The sequence below is a fragment of the Bubalus bubalis genome, chromosome X, assembly GCF_019923935.1.
Source record: "Bubalus bubalis isolate 160015118507 breed Murrah chromosome X, NDDB_SH_1, whole genome shotgun sequence".
Taxonomy (NCBI): domain Eukaryota; kingdom Metazoa; phylum Chordata; class Mammalia; order Artiodactyla; family Bovidae; genus Bubalus; species Bubalus bubalis.
In genome coordinates this window covers 50,984,236-51,001,794 of record NC_059181.1, presented here as the reverse complement: position 1 = coordinate 51,001,794, position 17,559 = coordinate 50,984,236, and the positions used below count along the sequence as shown (strand labels likewise).

The following is a 17,559-nucleotide window of genomic DNA, read 5'->3' as shown; positions in this document are numbered from 1 at the left end:
CCATTAATAACAATGACAAAAAAATACATTTGGCCATCTGACCATGAACTAGGTAAGCAACAGACTGGGACTGGAAGCAAACATCTGCAACATGCATAGCAAAGCATTAATATCCAGAATATATAAAGAACTAAAAAATCAGTAATAAGAAACATAAATAGACAATACATGCATGGCAGAGGGATGGCTCAAACTCCTTAGTAAGCAGGGAGATGCAAATTCAAACAATTCAATATCATTTTTTGTCTATTAGGTGAGAGAAAATTACATTATCTGTTACTATCACATTTTGAGTGTGTGAGAAATTTAGCACACCATGCACTGTTGACAAATAAACTGGAACAGCCTTTTCATATGGCAAATTCCAAATATCTAGCGCATACTTGTCATCCAACAATTCCACTTCTTAGTACTTACATGACAAATATTCCTGTATGTGTACAAATATGTATATGCAAGGATTTTTTTACTGAAGGGCTTTTTATTGTTTGTAACAGCAAAAAAATGAATAAAATGTACATATTCATCCATAAGAAAGGTGAAATAAAAATGTACTACATAATAATATGCATCTGTTTAAAAACTGAGAAATGGTTATACAGATGTATAAAAAGTCTCCCACACATATATATATACTGTTGAGAAAAGTAAGTTGTACAACACATACATCTATATATCATATATACATATGTTATATATATATATATATATACACACATATATAAAAACAAACAAAACTTTATGTTTCTAAATGTACTCATATATCTGTAAATGCATATTAAAAAGACTGGAAGGATATGCTGTAAACTGATTCTAGTGGTTAAAGAAGCATGTAGTATGAAATACTATGTCTCCTTTAAAAAGAACAAAGTCAACATACATATACTTACATGAAAGCCTTAACACATACTCTTTGGGAAAAAAATAAGTCATAAAATACATTTTCTTTGCATATGCACATACATATACATGTAAATACAGAGAAAAAGGACTGTACAAGTTCATATTCAGCTCTTAATAATGATTACCCACTGGGAGGGCAGGAAATTGGGTAAAGGAGGACTTGAAGATTTTAATCTACCTCTGTATTATTTTAATTCATAAAAGCAGAATTGTCCATCAATAACCTGTACCAAGAACCAGTTAAAGATATTATAATTTCTTAAAATAACTGAAGGAAGGACAAAACAAATTAGGTATGTACAACTTATATCCAAATAAATATTATCAGTTAACACTTACTGAATGCTTTGGGCTAAGCACTCTAAGTCCTTTCATGCATTTTCTCATGTAATCGTAAGAATCTTAAGATAAAATTATCCCCATTTTACAACTGAGAAAACTAGGCTCAAAAAATTAAGTTAAACTTTCCTAAGATTACACAGCTAGTAAAAACCAAGGACAAAATTAAACCCAGGCAAATGACTCCCAAATCCACTTGTGTGTGTGTGTGTGTGTGTAAATCACTTCAATTGTGTCTGACTTTTTGTGACACTATGAATCCTAGCACACCAGGCTCCTCTGTCCATGGGATTCTCCAGACAAGGATACTGGAGTGGGTTGCCATGCCCTCCTCCGGGGGATCTTCCTGTCCCAGGGATAGAACCCCCATCTCTTAACGTCTTCTGCACTGGCAGGCAGGTTCTTTATCACTAGTGCCAACCTGGCAAATCAATATAGGGCCACACATAATTTGGAGCCACATGTACACACTATACATAATCCTGAACTGTACAGATACATACATTAGATAACCACATCACAGCCCTTGGGAGTTTATAACCGTCTTCTTCCTCATTTGCATCTTCCAGTTTTGTTTGGCAAGGTCATTCCCTCAATTAAAGATGCTCATTTTATGTGAAAATATTTCTGGATCCACATTAGAAAAAGAATCTAAATCATCTCCATCTTCCTTAAACAATCTCTATCTACCAATCACCTACCCTTAATCCCTAATTACCACTTTATTCAGTTTAATCCTTTACAACAGTGGTAACCAAACTATATACAGCCCTCAGGCCAAACCTACCTTACCTCCCAGCCTGTTTCTGTGAAGCAGGTAAGTTGAGAAAGATTTTTACATTTTTAAATGGTTGAAAAACATCAAAAGAAAAATGGTATTTCATGACATGAAAATTATTCAAAATTCACATTTCAGTGTTCATGAATAGCAGTTATGAACACAGCCACTCTCATCATTTATATATATCTATGACTGCTACACAGAAGAGCTGAGTGGTGGCAAAAGAGATTCCATGGCCCACAAAGCCTAAAATGCTATATTCACTATCTGGTCCTTTATGGAGAAAGTTTATCAAATCTCGCTTTACAGTTTTCAAAAGAAGTTCATCTATTTAACTCATTACTCCTAACAACAACCCTGAGAGCTACTTGGTATTTGCCTGAATTCTGAAAATTAAGAAGGCTCAAAGAAGTTTAGTGTCTTGCCTGTCACAGAGCTAGTAAGTAAAGGCAGAATTCTGGAACCCAAGTTTTCTAGCTTCAAATCCAACATAATTTTTACCACACTACCACTTTCAAAGAACCCAACCCCTTCTGATTAATCGATGAGTTTAGACATTTGGTGCTAAAATTTACCAGATGGGGAGGGACTGGTAAAAGCTTTAAACTGGTCAGAAAACATGTCTCAATTGACTCCAAAAATAGATGAATAGGATACATTGCATTTCACATGTAGTTGTATAATTTACAAAGTATATTGTTTCATTTAATTTGCAAAGAAACCCTGCTAAATAGGTAGTGCTTTTGTTTAGTAACAAATAAGGAAACATACAGACTTGCAAAAGATTATACTAAGGCAAGACCAGAATCCAGGCTGACCTCTACTCCAATGACAGTTCCGACAGTTCTATTCGGGAACATTGTCTCTTCTCATAAGAAATGTACCTGTTGTTTTCTTTTTTTTCCCCCCTTAGAAATAAAGCAGTTAACTAAAAACAAACAAACAAACAAAAAAAAAACCCAGCATTTAAGAGAAAGAAACTAAAGCTTTATTTTAGAAAGGATAAACTAACAATTTAACAAAATAATACCAGAAGGGATACTCTTTAACATCTGGATCTCTGTTCAAAGTCACCTTCTCAAAGAAGCCTTACAAAATAACCATGTGAGCCAGAGGCTCCCCACAACACCCCAACACTCTTTAAAAATTTTTCTTCTTAGCATTTATTTTCTGAAATATTTGCTGACCATATGTTGCCCTCCACTGTAATGTAAGCTCAAAGATAGCAGGGCCATTGCCTGCTTTGCTTCCTTTCATCCATCCTCAGCACATCAATCCAGGCATACAGGAGGAACACAATAAATATTTGTTGAATAAATGGTAGAACCTACATGTACACTGGGTAAATCATATTCTGTAACTCACAGATTCAGAATAAGTTATCAGCGTATTTGAAACATTCCTTAGCAAATGAAATACACATCTTCAATAAGAGCTTTTTCTCTTGCCAGAAAGACACCATCAAAGACGAATTCAATGGAAATGCCACAATTGCCCAGCAGGACAAAAATTATTCTCTGGGTAGCAGTGGATATAATGAGCTGAACTAGCACCTTATAGATCTTAAGACTGATTAAGCAGATTTTTCATTCTTGTATTAAAACACATCCTCTAATTTAAAAATTCTAATTACTGTCTCTATTTTAATTATACTTAACTAGAGGCTGAGGTTTAAGAATTGTGCTGTGCTAAATTTTAATTCTCATTTTTACAAGAAACCAAACTCAAATAATCTTACATTATCCCAATAATATATGATGAATGTAGCCCAAGCTACAAGTAAAAAGTCTCCACAAGGTACTAACTGTTAAATGTTTTCATCAAGAAGTTGGCTCACAAACATAAGCTATACAACACACACACATAAATTACTTTTAGCATAAACCTAATATCAATTTCTGGTAATTAAAAACTAAATCTACTTTTTTCCCCAGTTTTAAGTAGAGATTTCACCCTACACAAACAATTCTAAAACCACAATAATATTCTTTACATAAAAAATCACTTATGGGAAATTCCCTGGTGGTCCAGTGGTTAGAAATCCATGCTTTCACTGATGAATGTGAGGGTTCAATTCCTAGACAGGGAACTAAGATCCCACAAGCCATGAGGTGTAGCCAAAAAAACAAAAAACAAAACAAAGGGGGAAATAATCCCTTATGTAACTTTAGCATAAGGATCGGAGAAGGCAATGGCACCCCACTCCAGTACTTTTGCCTGGAAATCCCATGGACGGGGGAGCCTGGTGGGCTGCCGTCTATGGGGTCACACAGAGTCAGACACAACTGAGCACCTTCACTTTCACTTTTCACTTTCATGCGTTGGAGAAGGAAATGGCAACCCACTCCAGTGTTCTTGCCTGGAGAATCCCAGGGACAGGGGAGCCTGGTGGGCTGCTGTCTATGGGGTCACACAGAGTCGGACACAACTGAAGCGACTTAGCAGCAGCAGCAGCAGCCCCAGCAGCATAAGGATCATCTAGTTTGCCATACTGAAGTTTCCTGATCATAAAAGTCTCATTGATTCACAAAGAGTTTTAGAATCCCCACACTTCAAATACAAGACATGACCTTCAAAATGCATTTAAAAACAGTTCTTCCCCACAACTACCAAGTGATTAAATATCACCACAAATAGCTTTAACATAGATGTATAGTACTATTATGTATTTTATAGTTTAAAAATCTTCAAGTTAATCCATATGCAAAAGAATGAAGTTGAACTCTTATCTCATACCAGATACAAAAATTAACTCAAAATGGATCAAAGACCTAAATATTAAAGCCAAAAACTACAAAACTCTTCAAAGAAAATATAAACCTTCATGATCTTGGATTTGACAGTGGTTTCTTAAATATGACACCCAAAGCACAAGCAACAACAGAAAAAATAAATTGGACTTCATCAAATTTCAAAACTTTTATGCACCAAAAAACACTATTAAGAAAGTAAAAAGAGACATACAGGCACATGAAAAGATGCTCAACATCATTAATCATCAGGGAAATACAAATTAAAACCATATGAGATATCACCTCACACCTGTCAGAATGACTATTATCAAAAAGAAAACAAATAACAAGCATTGGTGAGGATGTGGAAAAAAGGGAAACGTCATGCACTGTTGGTAGAACTGTAAACTAGTACAGCCACTATGGAAAACAATATGGAGATTTCTCATAAAATTAAAAATAGAAGTATCATACGATCCAGCAATTCCATTTCTGGGTATTTATCCAAAGAAAACAAAAACACTGATTTTAACATATAATATGCACCACTATATTCATTATGGCATCATACATAATAGCCAAGATATGGAAGCAACCTAAGAGCCCATCAACAGATAAATGGATAAAGTAGATGAGGTATGTATATAAATAGATAGATATAGATATAGATATACACACACCACACATACACACAATGGAATATTACTCAGCCATAAAAATAATGAAATCTTGCCATTTCAACATGGATGGACCCAGAGGGTATCATGCTAAGTGAAATAATTCAGAGAAAAAAAGCAAAACAAATGAACAAACATAACAGAAACAGAGTCACGGATACCGAAAACAAATAGGTGTTTGCCAGAGGGGAGAAGGCTGCAGGGAGGGGAGAAATAGGTGAGAATGATTAAGAAGTATAAACTCCCAGTTGCAAAGTAAATGAGTCACACATATGAAATGTACAGTGTGGGGAATATAGTTGATAATTATGTATTATCTTTGTATGGTGACAGATGAACTAGACTTAATCTTGGTGATCATACTGCAATATATAGAAATACTGAATCACTATATTGTGAACCAGGAACTAACACAGTGTTGTAGGCCAATTATACTTCAAAGACAAGCAAACAAACTCATAGAAATAGAGATGAGATTTGTGGCTACCAGAGGTGATGGTAGGGGAAAGGGGAATTAGCTGAAGGCAGTCAAAAAGTACAAATTTCTAGTTATAAGATAAATAAGCACTAGGGCTATAATCTGCCTGCAATGCAGGAGACCTGGGTTCGATTCCTAAGTCGGGAAGATCCCCTGGAGAAGGAAATGGCAACCCACTCCAGTATTCTTGCCTGGAGAATCCCATGGACAGAGGAGCCTGGTAGGTTCCCAGTCCATGGGGTTGCAAGAATCGGACATGACTTAGTGACTAAACCACCACCACCAGGGATATAATATTTAACATGATAAAAAATAAGGAGGGAGGTGGGAGGGGGGTTCAGGATGGGGAACACGTGTACGCCCGTGGTGGATTCATGTTGATGAGTGGCAGAACCAATACAATATTGTAAAGTAATTAGCCTCCAATTAAAATAAATAAATTTAAATTTTAAAAAAGAATAATAATATATGGAAAAAAATAATTAGTACTGTTGTATGTCACACATGAAATTTTTTGGTTTGTTTTTTGGCCATGCCACACGGCATGCAGGATCTTAATTCCCCAAACAGGGATTGACCCCATACCCCATGCATTAAGAGCGTGGAGTTTTAAGCACTGGACCTCCAGGGAAGTCTCCATGAAAGTTGTTACGAGAATAAACCCTAAGACTTCCCATTACAAGGAAAAAATATTTTTTTCTATTTCTTTAACATTGTATCTGTATGAGATGATAGGTGTGCACCACCTGATGTGAAGAGTTGACTCATTTGAAAAGACCCTGATGCTGGAAAAGACTGAGGGCAGGAGGAGATGGGGAAGACAGAAGATGAGATGGTTGGATGGCATCACTGACTCAATGGATATGGGTTTGGGTGGTCTCCAGGAGTTGGTGATGGACAGGGAGGCCTGGCGTGCTGCAGTTCACGGGGTTGCAAAGAGTCGGACACGACTGAATGACTGAACTGAACTGAAACCTACTACAGTAATCATTTCATGATGTCTGTAAGTCAAATCATTATTTTATCTCAATAAAACTGGAAAATAGATAAACAAGTAAAAAGACAACTCACAAAGTGGAAAGAATTTATAATCATATGTCTGATCAGGCTCTAGTATTGACAATATATTTTATAAAAACTCTTACAACTCAACAATAAAAAGATAACCAAATGTAAAAATGAGCAAGGACTTAGACGTTTCTTAAAAGAAGAAATTTAAATAGACAAGAGCACATGAAAAGATGCTCCACAGCACTAGTTATTAGTAAAATGGGAATCAAAACCACAATGAGATATCACAAAACACCCACTAGATGGCCATAAAACACACACATACACACACACACAAACACAAAATCCAAATGTAACAAATGCTGGGGAAGATATAAAAAAATTAGAACTCTTATACATTGGAGGTGTAAATGGTGGAAAACATTTTGATGGTTCCTTAACAAGTTAAACATAGAATTACCATACCTGTACATATCCAAAAGAAGTGAAAGCAGGTGTTCAAACAAAAACTTGTACACAAATACTCATACATCATTGTTCACAAAAGCCAAAAGGGAGAAAAATGCCAAATGTCCACTTTGAATAAACAAATTGTAGTATATCCGCACAATGGAATATTATTCAACCATAAAAAAGAATGAAGTACTGATACATGCCACAATGTGAGTGAATCTCAAAAATATGCAAAGTGAAAGAATCCAGACACAAAAGGCTACGTATTATATGAAATATCTAGAATAGACAAATCCATAAAGACAGGAAATTAGTGGTGACCAAGGACTGGGGGAAAAGAGGAATGGGGAGTGAATACGTAATGAGCATAGGCTTTCCTTTTCGGGTGATGAAAATGTTTTGGAACTATATATGCAACATTATTAAGGTATTTAATGCAATTAAGAATTGTACACTCCAAAACAGTAAATTTTATGTTATGTGAATTTTATCACAATAGAAAGTTATAAGGTTAAAACACAGAAGATTTCTTCATTTCTATTTTCTAAAAAGTTCATGAAAAAAATAATATATTCCTTGAAGGGGCAATAAAGATACACTTTTGCAGTAAGTTAATCTCAACATTTTCCAAACCAAATATCTCATAAGAAGCTCTACCAAAACAATTAAAACTGGCATCAGGACTTCCCTGGTGGCAAAGTGGATGGCAATCTGCTGGCCATCCACTGGCAGGGGACACAGGTTTGATCCCTGGTCCAGGAAGATTCCACATGCCACAGAGCAACTAATCCCGTGTGCCACAACTACCGAACCCGCATGCTGCAACTACGGAAGCCAGTGCACCTAGAGCCAGTGCCCCACAATGAGAAGCCCTTGCACTGCAACGTAGAGTAGCCCCGGCTCACTACAATGAGAAAGTAACGAAGACTCAGCACAGCCAAAAAATAAAACAAATAAATAAAAATTTTAAAAACTGGCATCAAATTCTACTTTGAAGCTTTGGGAATTTCTGTATGAATGCCTTTATAGATGTTCTTTACAGTCATCAAATATCTCCTAAAAGTACCATAAACTTTATGATCTCAAACAAAAATGGAAAAGATCCACCCCTCTGAAAGTATTCTGGTTTTTAGCCAAGAGACATAATCAAGTATATCTGCAAACAGAGTTGGTCTACTTATACTAAGACGGGAGAGTGAGGAAGGAAGGGATTTTTCTTACACACTACCCCTCCCCCCTCACACACAAACATACACACAAAAATTTAGGCCTTCCCTTATTTTTAAGTAAATTACTGGACTGGAAATTTAGTTCTCATCTTTACTTCTGACTACTTTGATTCTGCGCAACCACTGGCTTTATCATTTCCTGGCTAAGTGACAGACACCTAAATGAAAGAAAATTCCCCTAGGGAAGAAAGGTAAAGTCCACATTACAAAAATTTAACTCCTAAAACACTATAGAATAATTACATCAATGAATGTAGACTTGTGATACAGGGATCAACACTGGCCTAGAAGTCAGAACTCCAGGATAGATCACTGACTTACTAGGGTGAGTCTTATTTTTCTGAGCCTTGTTTTCTTTCTCAGGAAAGGAAAATAACTTTCCTGCCTGCTTCCCAAAAGAAGTACAGTAATAAAAATATGTACAAGGTGTGATAGGACCATTAAAGAGGGGCACCTAACCTAGCCTGATGGAGGATGCTGGGAAAAGGAAAAATGGGGGATCAGGAAAGGCTTTCATGAATAATGACAGAGGTCAATATAAAAAGAATGAATTAAAACTTAATGGGAGGGAGAGAGAGAGAATTCCAGATTCGGGGTGGGAGGGGGGCAGGATGAGAAGCAAAGCCAGAGAGATGAACACCACAAATCTGCTTAAGCTATTCACTCCTTGGTAAATAGTCAAAGGCGCCTAACTCTGCAGGGTAGTCCTTCACTCCAGCCTCAACCTGAGATTCCAGCCTTATCTCATTCCATTCTCCAAATATACCATGCTTACACTCCCTGCCTCAATACTTGAATGTTCTTCGACTCCAGGAACATCTAGTTTGAAACTGGGAGACCAGCTTGCCTGCCAGAGTTGGTGCAACATTTCCAGGCTTTCATGGTGCTTTTATACTTTTATTCTATTGCTTGGTATACTAAGTATTCATTTAATCAAAGAGAATATGAACGAAGTATTAACTTTTTAAACTCTGGGTAGCCAAAACAAGGATTACACTCTTTCCAACATCAAAGCAGAATAAAAGAAAAAGGGCATGGGAAAGTTCTCAAATTTGCAATATTTCCAAGATAAATGAATATGTGATTAAAGTTTGTAAAAAGTAAGCATGAAAAGTTGGAAACCCATAAACTATTAATCTTGACCCAGAATAGAATGAGACCATCACAAGACATCCTTACCAGAAGATATGAATTTAGAGAACAGCATGTCCAAGTAATCTGCAGTTATTTAAACTCACGCCAAAAAGTGTCAATTTTCAAACAAGGTAAATTCAGATTAATGGGAAAAAAATCACATATAATTATTTTAGCATTCAAAATAGGTATTTTAGCAATCCTTTAATGCAAGGTATCTTTCCTTTGGCGTGCCGACTTTAAAACAATTTTTAAATTCATCAACCCAAACGATAGAGACTGTCTAGAAGACATCTACTGCTTTGTTGTCATATATGGAGACCTCTTTAAAAGTTCTCTTGGTATTACAATTTACTACAGATGAAAAACAGGTAACAATGCCTCCCCAAATTGAGTGTAATCATCACTATACAGAAGATTTCCACAACTTAAAGGCTACTTATCATACAATTGCTTCAGCTACTTATCATACAATTGCTTCAGTCCACAGTAACTCTTAGGAAGTAATAGCCATACCACTTGCATCTGTTTTGAGGGTTCAATCTCATTTTAACAAGATCTATCAAGTCTCAAGATAGGGAGATACACACGTGCAGGATATTCACCCACAACCCACTACATAAATGTTTCACCATTCTTAACTAGACAAAACCTCGTACAGTACAGTTCACCACTTTCATACTAACCTCACCGTACCATCTCCTTCCCATCCGATCAGTCACAGAACACACCGTTCCCAAATAACACCTCTCAATCTCCTTGAACCTAACCCATTAACACAACCATCCAGCAGCATTCCCCACACGAATACAGTCCTATCGACCTTCACACATCAACTGAATCTCTAAATTAAATTCACTTTCCCTCATACACTGAAACTCAACTTCCAAAACCCGACGCGATCCTCGCTTTCAGTAGCTCCAATCTCACTTAAATGATCACTCAGTTTTTTGTCAACCGTCACCCGGTCCCCTCACGTAACCGCCTCACCTTCCCGCCCCCCCCATCCCCTAGTCTCCCATAAACTCCCAAAGTTGTCACTCCTCAACGAAAAAGACAAAAAAAAAAAAAAAAAAAAAAGGTACCTCAACCTCAAACCGGCCCTTCCCCACTTTTCCCCTCCGAATTTTCCTCTCAGCCTGTTGGCTCACACCGAAAGCAGCTCCGACAACTCTTAACGACCCGAGCCGGGCCTCGTCCCACACGTCTCGGCGACTGCAATCACCCTGCCTCGGTCAAACCGCCCCCCACTAACGCGCTTACTCTGAACAGACTCTTGGTCGCCGCTGCCTCCCCTCCATTCATCCCCGGCCCATTCATCTCTCAGCCGGATCCCAGACACGCCCCCCGGCCTCCTCCCTCACTCCCACCGTCCCGGCCAGCTCGGGACCCTCACCAGATTAGAGGCTCTCGCTGAGGGAGACTCTTTTCGCTTCTCCCTCGCCCTCTTTCAAGCCTCCGCTCGACCCTCGAGTAGCCACACCATAGAACACGCAGATACACACACACCGCCTCCTCTGTCGCCTCCTCAGATGCTTCTTACTCCCCTCCTAGATGTCTCGCGCTCCGCTCCGCGTTGTGTGCGCGTGCGCGCGCGAGCGTCTCAGCGCGAGCCCACCCGGCCAGCTACCGCCGGTAGGTAAAGAGAGGGCGGGGTTAAGGGAGCGGGGTACGAGCCCAAGCTCGCGCTTGCCCGGGAGCTGAGCAGGCGCACGCGTACTCCAGTCAGGGAATTCAGATAGAGAGGGGGACGGAGGGGGGCGAGGAAGGGAGGGGAAGAAAGGAGGGGGGAGGGGCGGAGAAAGCAGACGGAGCAGCCGCAACTCCGAACTGCCCCTATCGCAGCGAGGTGCCGAGTGGCTACCCAACTAGAGCGTGCGCACTCCTCTCCCACTCTCAGCGCAGCGGGAGAGAGGGATGCTCGTCAAGAGAAAGGCTTCGCTCTTTTCCAAAAAGAAAATCTGTGGGGAACCACGCGTGACATCTCCTGTGTGTTCAAAAGCTCTCCACGGCTGTTTTACCCTCTTCCCTTCAAAAGAAAATCCAAGCACACACTTCTTCCTAGATACCCACCGCCCATTCTCAGTTCTCTACATGCCTCTAAATGCGGTCGCTCGGCCGAGATGTGGTACTCGCCAGCATCTTTTCACCCGCCACCCCTAACTCCCTTTTTCCAACTCTCGACTTTTCTCGCGAGACCCATACCTGCCGGCTTCGGGATTAGAAGTCGAAGCACACATTTACAAATACCGGTCTCCCGATTATGCTGCGACGGCAATAGCCATAGTATGTACCCCCTACCCTCCAGGACCGCAGTGCGCGCGCGCGGGGGCTGGGCAACCACGAAAGCTGGGATGGAAAAGGGAAGCTATGAAACGGATTTTTGACGGCATGTAACCGCTAGGCCTGGGCACGTGCCCTGCGCCTCGCGGGCGGGTGCGGTGTACCCTGGGAATTGTAGTTTTTGTTCCCACCTCCAGTCCCACTCCCACCTCAGCCTTACTTAGGCCTCTGTCCAAGAGGGGGATTACTGACACCATTTTGCCGGGAACAATGGCCCTCGGCCGAGGCAGCGGAGGGTGGGGGAGGGAATAATGTTTTAAGGGTTCAGTTAACCTCCCCTGGCCCCTCGGTGCCATAGCAACCCCTCAGAAACCTGGCCACTCCCCCTCGCTGCTCTGCCGGGTTCCAAGATTGCGCGCATGCGAAAAGGTCACCTCCCCCTGAGGCTGGCTCTCACCGTCTCCTGCAGTCCACCTCCCAGATGCACTAGTTAGTTGTTAGTGACTGCTACCTTCTTTGAGCTTTCACAGCAGGTTAACCTCCACGCAGTGACTTTATCTAAGAACTGCTTCCTGCACTGTATCAACTGCAATACAGAATTGTTTCTATCACTCTCACGTGAGCAATCCTGACTCTCCAGAGGAGGAAACTGAGGCTTGGGGGGGTGGGTAGGGAGGGGAATGGACATGACTTGTTCAAGTTGGCATAACTATGTATGGAAGAGTCAGATCTTTAACCCAGGTGTGTTCACTCCAGAGCCCATGAAAGTTTCAATCCCTCAGGTTGCATCTGGTATCAGAGACCCAGAAGAAAACTCCTAAAGGGCGGTATTTCTGAATGCCCTTCAAGGTTTAGCAGGATGCCCTGAGGGTAGGAGGGTGCGTGGAAAATGCCAGGCTAATATTTTCAAATGCCAACCTCGGGGCCCCATCACAGAGCTGTACTAATCTCTCCTCTCCACCATTTTCTTTTTCGTACTGTACACCTCAGAACCTCAGCCTTTTTCAGCTCTTAAAAAAAAAATCAATAAATTTAACTGAGGTTTCCAAAGTCCAAAGGGAGTGGAATAATGGGAGACCTTGAAGCCCTTGTTTCTTGTCTTTGCACCTTTCGTCTTGAAGGTCACTTATTAATCCTAGTATTGCCAGAAAATATAAGGAAACCAGACCCGTGTGTGCCCTTAATAAATCCACCCCCTTTCCATTTTTGACAAGGGAGGGAGACTCTGAGGAACTAAATTCAGGACTATGAGGTTCAGCTATTCCACCTGTAGCTAAAATTGAAAGAGCAAGATGTGATTTTTTTCAAATAGTGCAACTACCTTACCTGAAAGGTCTTTGCATTCCAAATTGGCTGCAGAACGGATGGGGTCTCCCAAACTCTGTCTTCCCTCACTGTCCCTGAAGATAGTTCCTTTTTCCTGTAGAATGCCAGGTGGCGCTAGTGGTAAAGAACCTGCCTGCCAATGCAGGATACATAAGACGCGGATCGCTGGGCATGGCCAGTATTCTTGCCTGGAGAATCCCATGAACAGAGGAGCTGGACGGGCTATAGTCCATAGGGTCTCACAGAGTCAGACACGACTGAAGTGACTTAGCACACATACACAGCACATGGGGAAAACAGGAAGTACAGCCAAATAACCACCAAAGGGTACTATCAAAGGCTACCAAGTTATTTCAAGCTCTTGTAGGTCCCAACTCCCACTGAGATGGTAACTACAAACTTGTGCCCTTTTCCTTTTATTTCTCAATGTCACCTTACTCCCACCACCACACACATCTATCCACCTTTAAGAAAATCAACAGGTACCTCCCTCAGTTGTGGCCTGCCCCTCTTCATTTGTTTCTGAGCCTTGTGTGTTAGCCCGTCAACCTGCTCAGATGTGAACCCTTCTGCAAAGGTCTTCTTCTTCAGTCAAACATTTGCTAAACAACTATGAAGTAGTATGACTTTTACAAATCTCAGAAATTAGAAAATCAAATTTAAGTCTGCTTTCCATCCAAATACAGGCCTTCTCAATTTAGACCTTTTATTGATAGATGTGCTCTTCTGTTTGAAAAAAAAAACCTGTCCATAACTCAGCACAGATGCCACCATAAGAAGAAAGGGGAGAGGGCAATTATAGCTAGCCAGTAATGTATGGCAGGGACCATTCCTTTCTGATCCACTGGTTTCCACTTACTCTCAAATGGCATTTGTGATGTTTCTATTCACCAGATAGAAAATTTAATTCATATTGACCACTTGTAATTTGGCTTTACATTATTCGGGGAAAACATCCTTCTAGTTTATCTTGTCTGAAGACTCTGGTGCCAAGAAATTAGCAAAGGCTTCACAGGAACTATTTTTTGAACCCAGCATCCCACAGGGGTGGGGATGGGGGTTAGTTTCATGGCCCTACTAGGTGCTGATCTCCTCTTTACCACACAGATGGTAACTCCTCAACCAACAAGATAGAACTAAGATGAACATCAAAGTTTAGCTGACTACTACAACCTTGAGTAGAGTAGTGACTCTTTTTGGAACTCAGTTTCTGACCCTGAGCCCTCCTTTGACCAGATTTTTGGGAAAACAATATGTCATTCTTGTTCTTTTCCCTTATCCCAGGTGATGCTATAGTTTAGGGGTCTTACGTAGTACTCAAGCAAGGGGGTACAGTAAAGGTATATGCTTCCAAGTCCTTAGATCCTGTCAATAACTGCTAGCCCTCTGCCCACGTGGAATTTTTTCAGGCACTGTGTCCTCTCCAACATCTCTTCCACACTTGGGGGCACAGAACTCAATGCCAGGACCACTTGCTATTCCATCAACCTAGACATTTTACACAGCTCTTTCTCTGTTGAGTCTTCATGCCAACCAAGTGTTGCTTCTCGAAGTATATGCTGCTTGAGCTCCCAGAGAGCACTCTCTCTCTGCATCGTTCACCCCCAAGAAGAGGGCAGTAAGGAAAAGAAAAATCCTTTTTTTAAGCTAATGCAAATCTTTCTCCCTTCTAGTTTCCTGGCTCAGATACTTCGTCTCTGCACCTGCACCCAATCCACCTTCGCTAGGGCTTACACTTTTGGAACATGAAAGTCATAGAGACTGGCAGAGTATTTGTTTTCCTGCTTTTCCACCTCTCACCCCTGAGATATACCACAAAGGTGACTACTTTGAGGGAGAGGAGAGAAAATAGAAAGGGGGGAAAGAAAAAATCCATTTATATCTCAAGATAATATTGCAGCACATTCTTCTTCAATTCAATGTTAGCATGTCAGCAAAGAAAATTTACTTGTCATCCAGCCTCCTCCCCTTGGATGCCTGGGTGATCTTTTCTCCAGGCAAGCCTTGGCACCTGGGGAGTTTCTCACCTGGATCATCTAGGGTATGTTAATGTCCTCCCGGGGAGGCTCTCCTTCCTCCAGCACAAGTTGAGTGTCCCTTGAGAAAGAATAAGTATCGCCTACCTCAGAAATGAGTGGGCTTCCCTGGTGGCTCAGTGGCACAGAATCTGCCTACCAACGCAGGAGATGCAGGTTCAATCCCTGGGTCAGGAAGATCCCCTGGAGAAGGAAATGGCAACCCTCTCCAGTATTCTTGCCTGGGAAATCCCAAGGACAGAGGAACCTGGCAGACTACAGTCCATGGGGTCACAAAGAGTCAGACACAACTTAGCGACTAAACAACCTCAGCAGTGACCTCAGAAATAAGCAGTTATATTTGGCATAGTGACTGACTTAGAAACATTCCACCTTTCAGATTGGACAGTGTAATTTCTCAAGGCTTACAATGGAGTCTGATCTCTCCTAAACATAATCTTCCCTCATGTGCCCTAGGTCGTGTGTGTGTGTGTGTGTGTGCTCAGTCATGTCTGACTCTTTGTGACTCCATGGATTGTAGACTGCCAGGCTCCTCTGTCCTTGGGATTTCCCAGGCAAGAATACTGGAGTGGGTTGCCATTTCCTTCTCCAGGGAATCTTCCTGACCCGGGGATTAAGCCCATGTCTTTTGTGTCTCCTGCATTGACATGTGGATTATTTACCACTGAGCCACCTGGGAAGCCCAATCCATATTGTTGTTGTTGTTCAGTCACTAAGTTGAGTCTGACTATCTGCAACACCATGGACTGCAGCACGCCAGTCTTCCCTGTCCTTCATTATCTCCCAGAGTTTGCTCAGACTCATGTCCGTTGAGTCAATGATGCCATCCAACCATCTCATCCTCTGCTGCCCCCTTCTCCTCCTGCCCTCAATCTTTCCCAGCATCAGTGTATTTTTCAACGAGTTGGCTCTTCACATCAGGTCGCCAAAGTATAGGAGCTTCAGCTTCAGCATCAGTCCTTCCAATGAATATTCAGGGTTTATATCCTTTGGGATTGACTGGTTTGATCTCCTTGCAGTCCAAGGGACTCTCAAGAGTCATCTCCAGCACCACAGTTCAAAAGCATCAATTCAATACTCAACCTTCTTTATGGTCCAACTCTCACATTCGTGCATGACTACTGAAAAAACCATAGCTTTGACTATACAAACCTTTGTTGGCAAAGTAATTTGTCTAGGTTTGTATGCTGTCTAGGTTTGTCACAGCTTTTCTTCCAAGGTTCAAGCATCTTTTAATTTCATGGCTGCAGTCACCATCTGCAGTGATTTTGGAGCCCAAGAAAATAAAATCTACCACTGTTTCCACTTTCCCTGTGCATTTGTCATGAAATGATGGAACCAGATGCCTCGATCTTAGTTTTTTGAATGTCGAGTTCTAAGCCAGCTTTTTTCACTCTCCTCTTTCACCCATATCAAGAGGTTCTTTAGTTCTTCTTTGCTTTCTGCCCTTAGAATGGTGTCATCTGCATGTCTGAGGTTATTGATGTTTCTCCTGGCAATATGATTCCAGCTTGTGCTTCATCTAGCCTGCCATTTTGCATGATGTACTCTGCGAATAAGTTAAATAAACAAGGTGAGAATATACAGCTTTGACATACTCCTTTCTCAATTTTGAACCAGTCCATTGTTCCATGTCTGGTTCTGACTGTTGCTTCTTGACCTGCATACAGGTTTTTCAGGAGGCAAGTAAAGTGGTCTGGTATTCCCATCTCTTTAAGAATTTCCCACAATTTGTTGTGGTCCACACAGTCAAAGGCTTTAGCATAGTCAATGAAACAGAAGTAGATGTTTTTCTGGAATTCCCTTGCTTTCTCTATGATCCAATGAATGATGGGAATTTGACCGCTGGTTCCTCTGCCTTTTCTAAATCCAGCTTGTACATCTGGAATTTCTTGGTTCATGTACTATTGAAGGCTAACTTGAAGGATTTTGAGCATCACCTTGCTAGCATGTGAAATAAGTGCAATTGTACAGTACTTTGAACATTCTTTGCCATTGCCCTTTTTGGGGATTGGAATGAAAACTGACCTTTTCCAGTCTTGTGGTCACTGCTGAGTTTTCCATATATCAGGGAGAAAAGTTCAGTTCCTTTGCCTCCTCCTTTATCTGGAGGAGGAAATGGCAACCCACTCCAGTATTCTTGCCTGAAAAAAATCTCTGGACAGAGGAACCTGGTG

General features: G+C 40.9%; 1 protein-coding gene across 4 annotated transcripts in view; it reads right to left on the bottom strand.

The window, feature by feature from the left end:
• WNK3 (WNK lysine deficient protein kinase 3) overlaps window positions 1-12,254 on the bottom strand; it is a 177,668-nt gene extending 165,414 nt beyond the window's left edge. Inside the window, exon 1 of one of the 4 annotated variants that reach the window (XM_044937226.1) lies at window positions 11,943-12,254. The gene's annotated coding sequence lies outside the window, so the exon portion shown is untranslated. The other 3 variants (XM_044937225.1, XM_044937227.1, XM_006068993.3) reach the window with 3 other exon arrangements.
• Window positions 12,255-17,559: the final 5,305 nt, after the last annotated feature.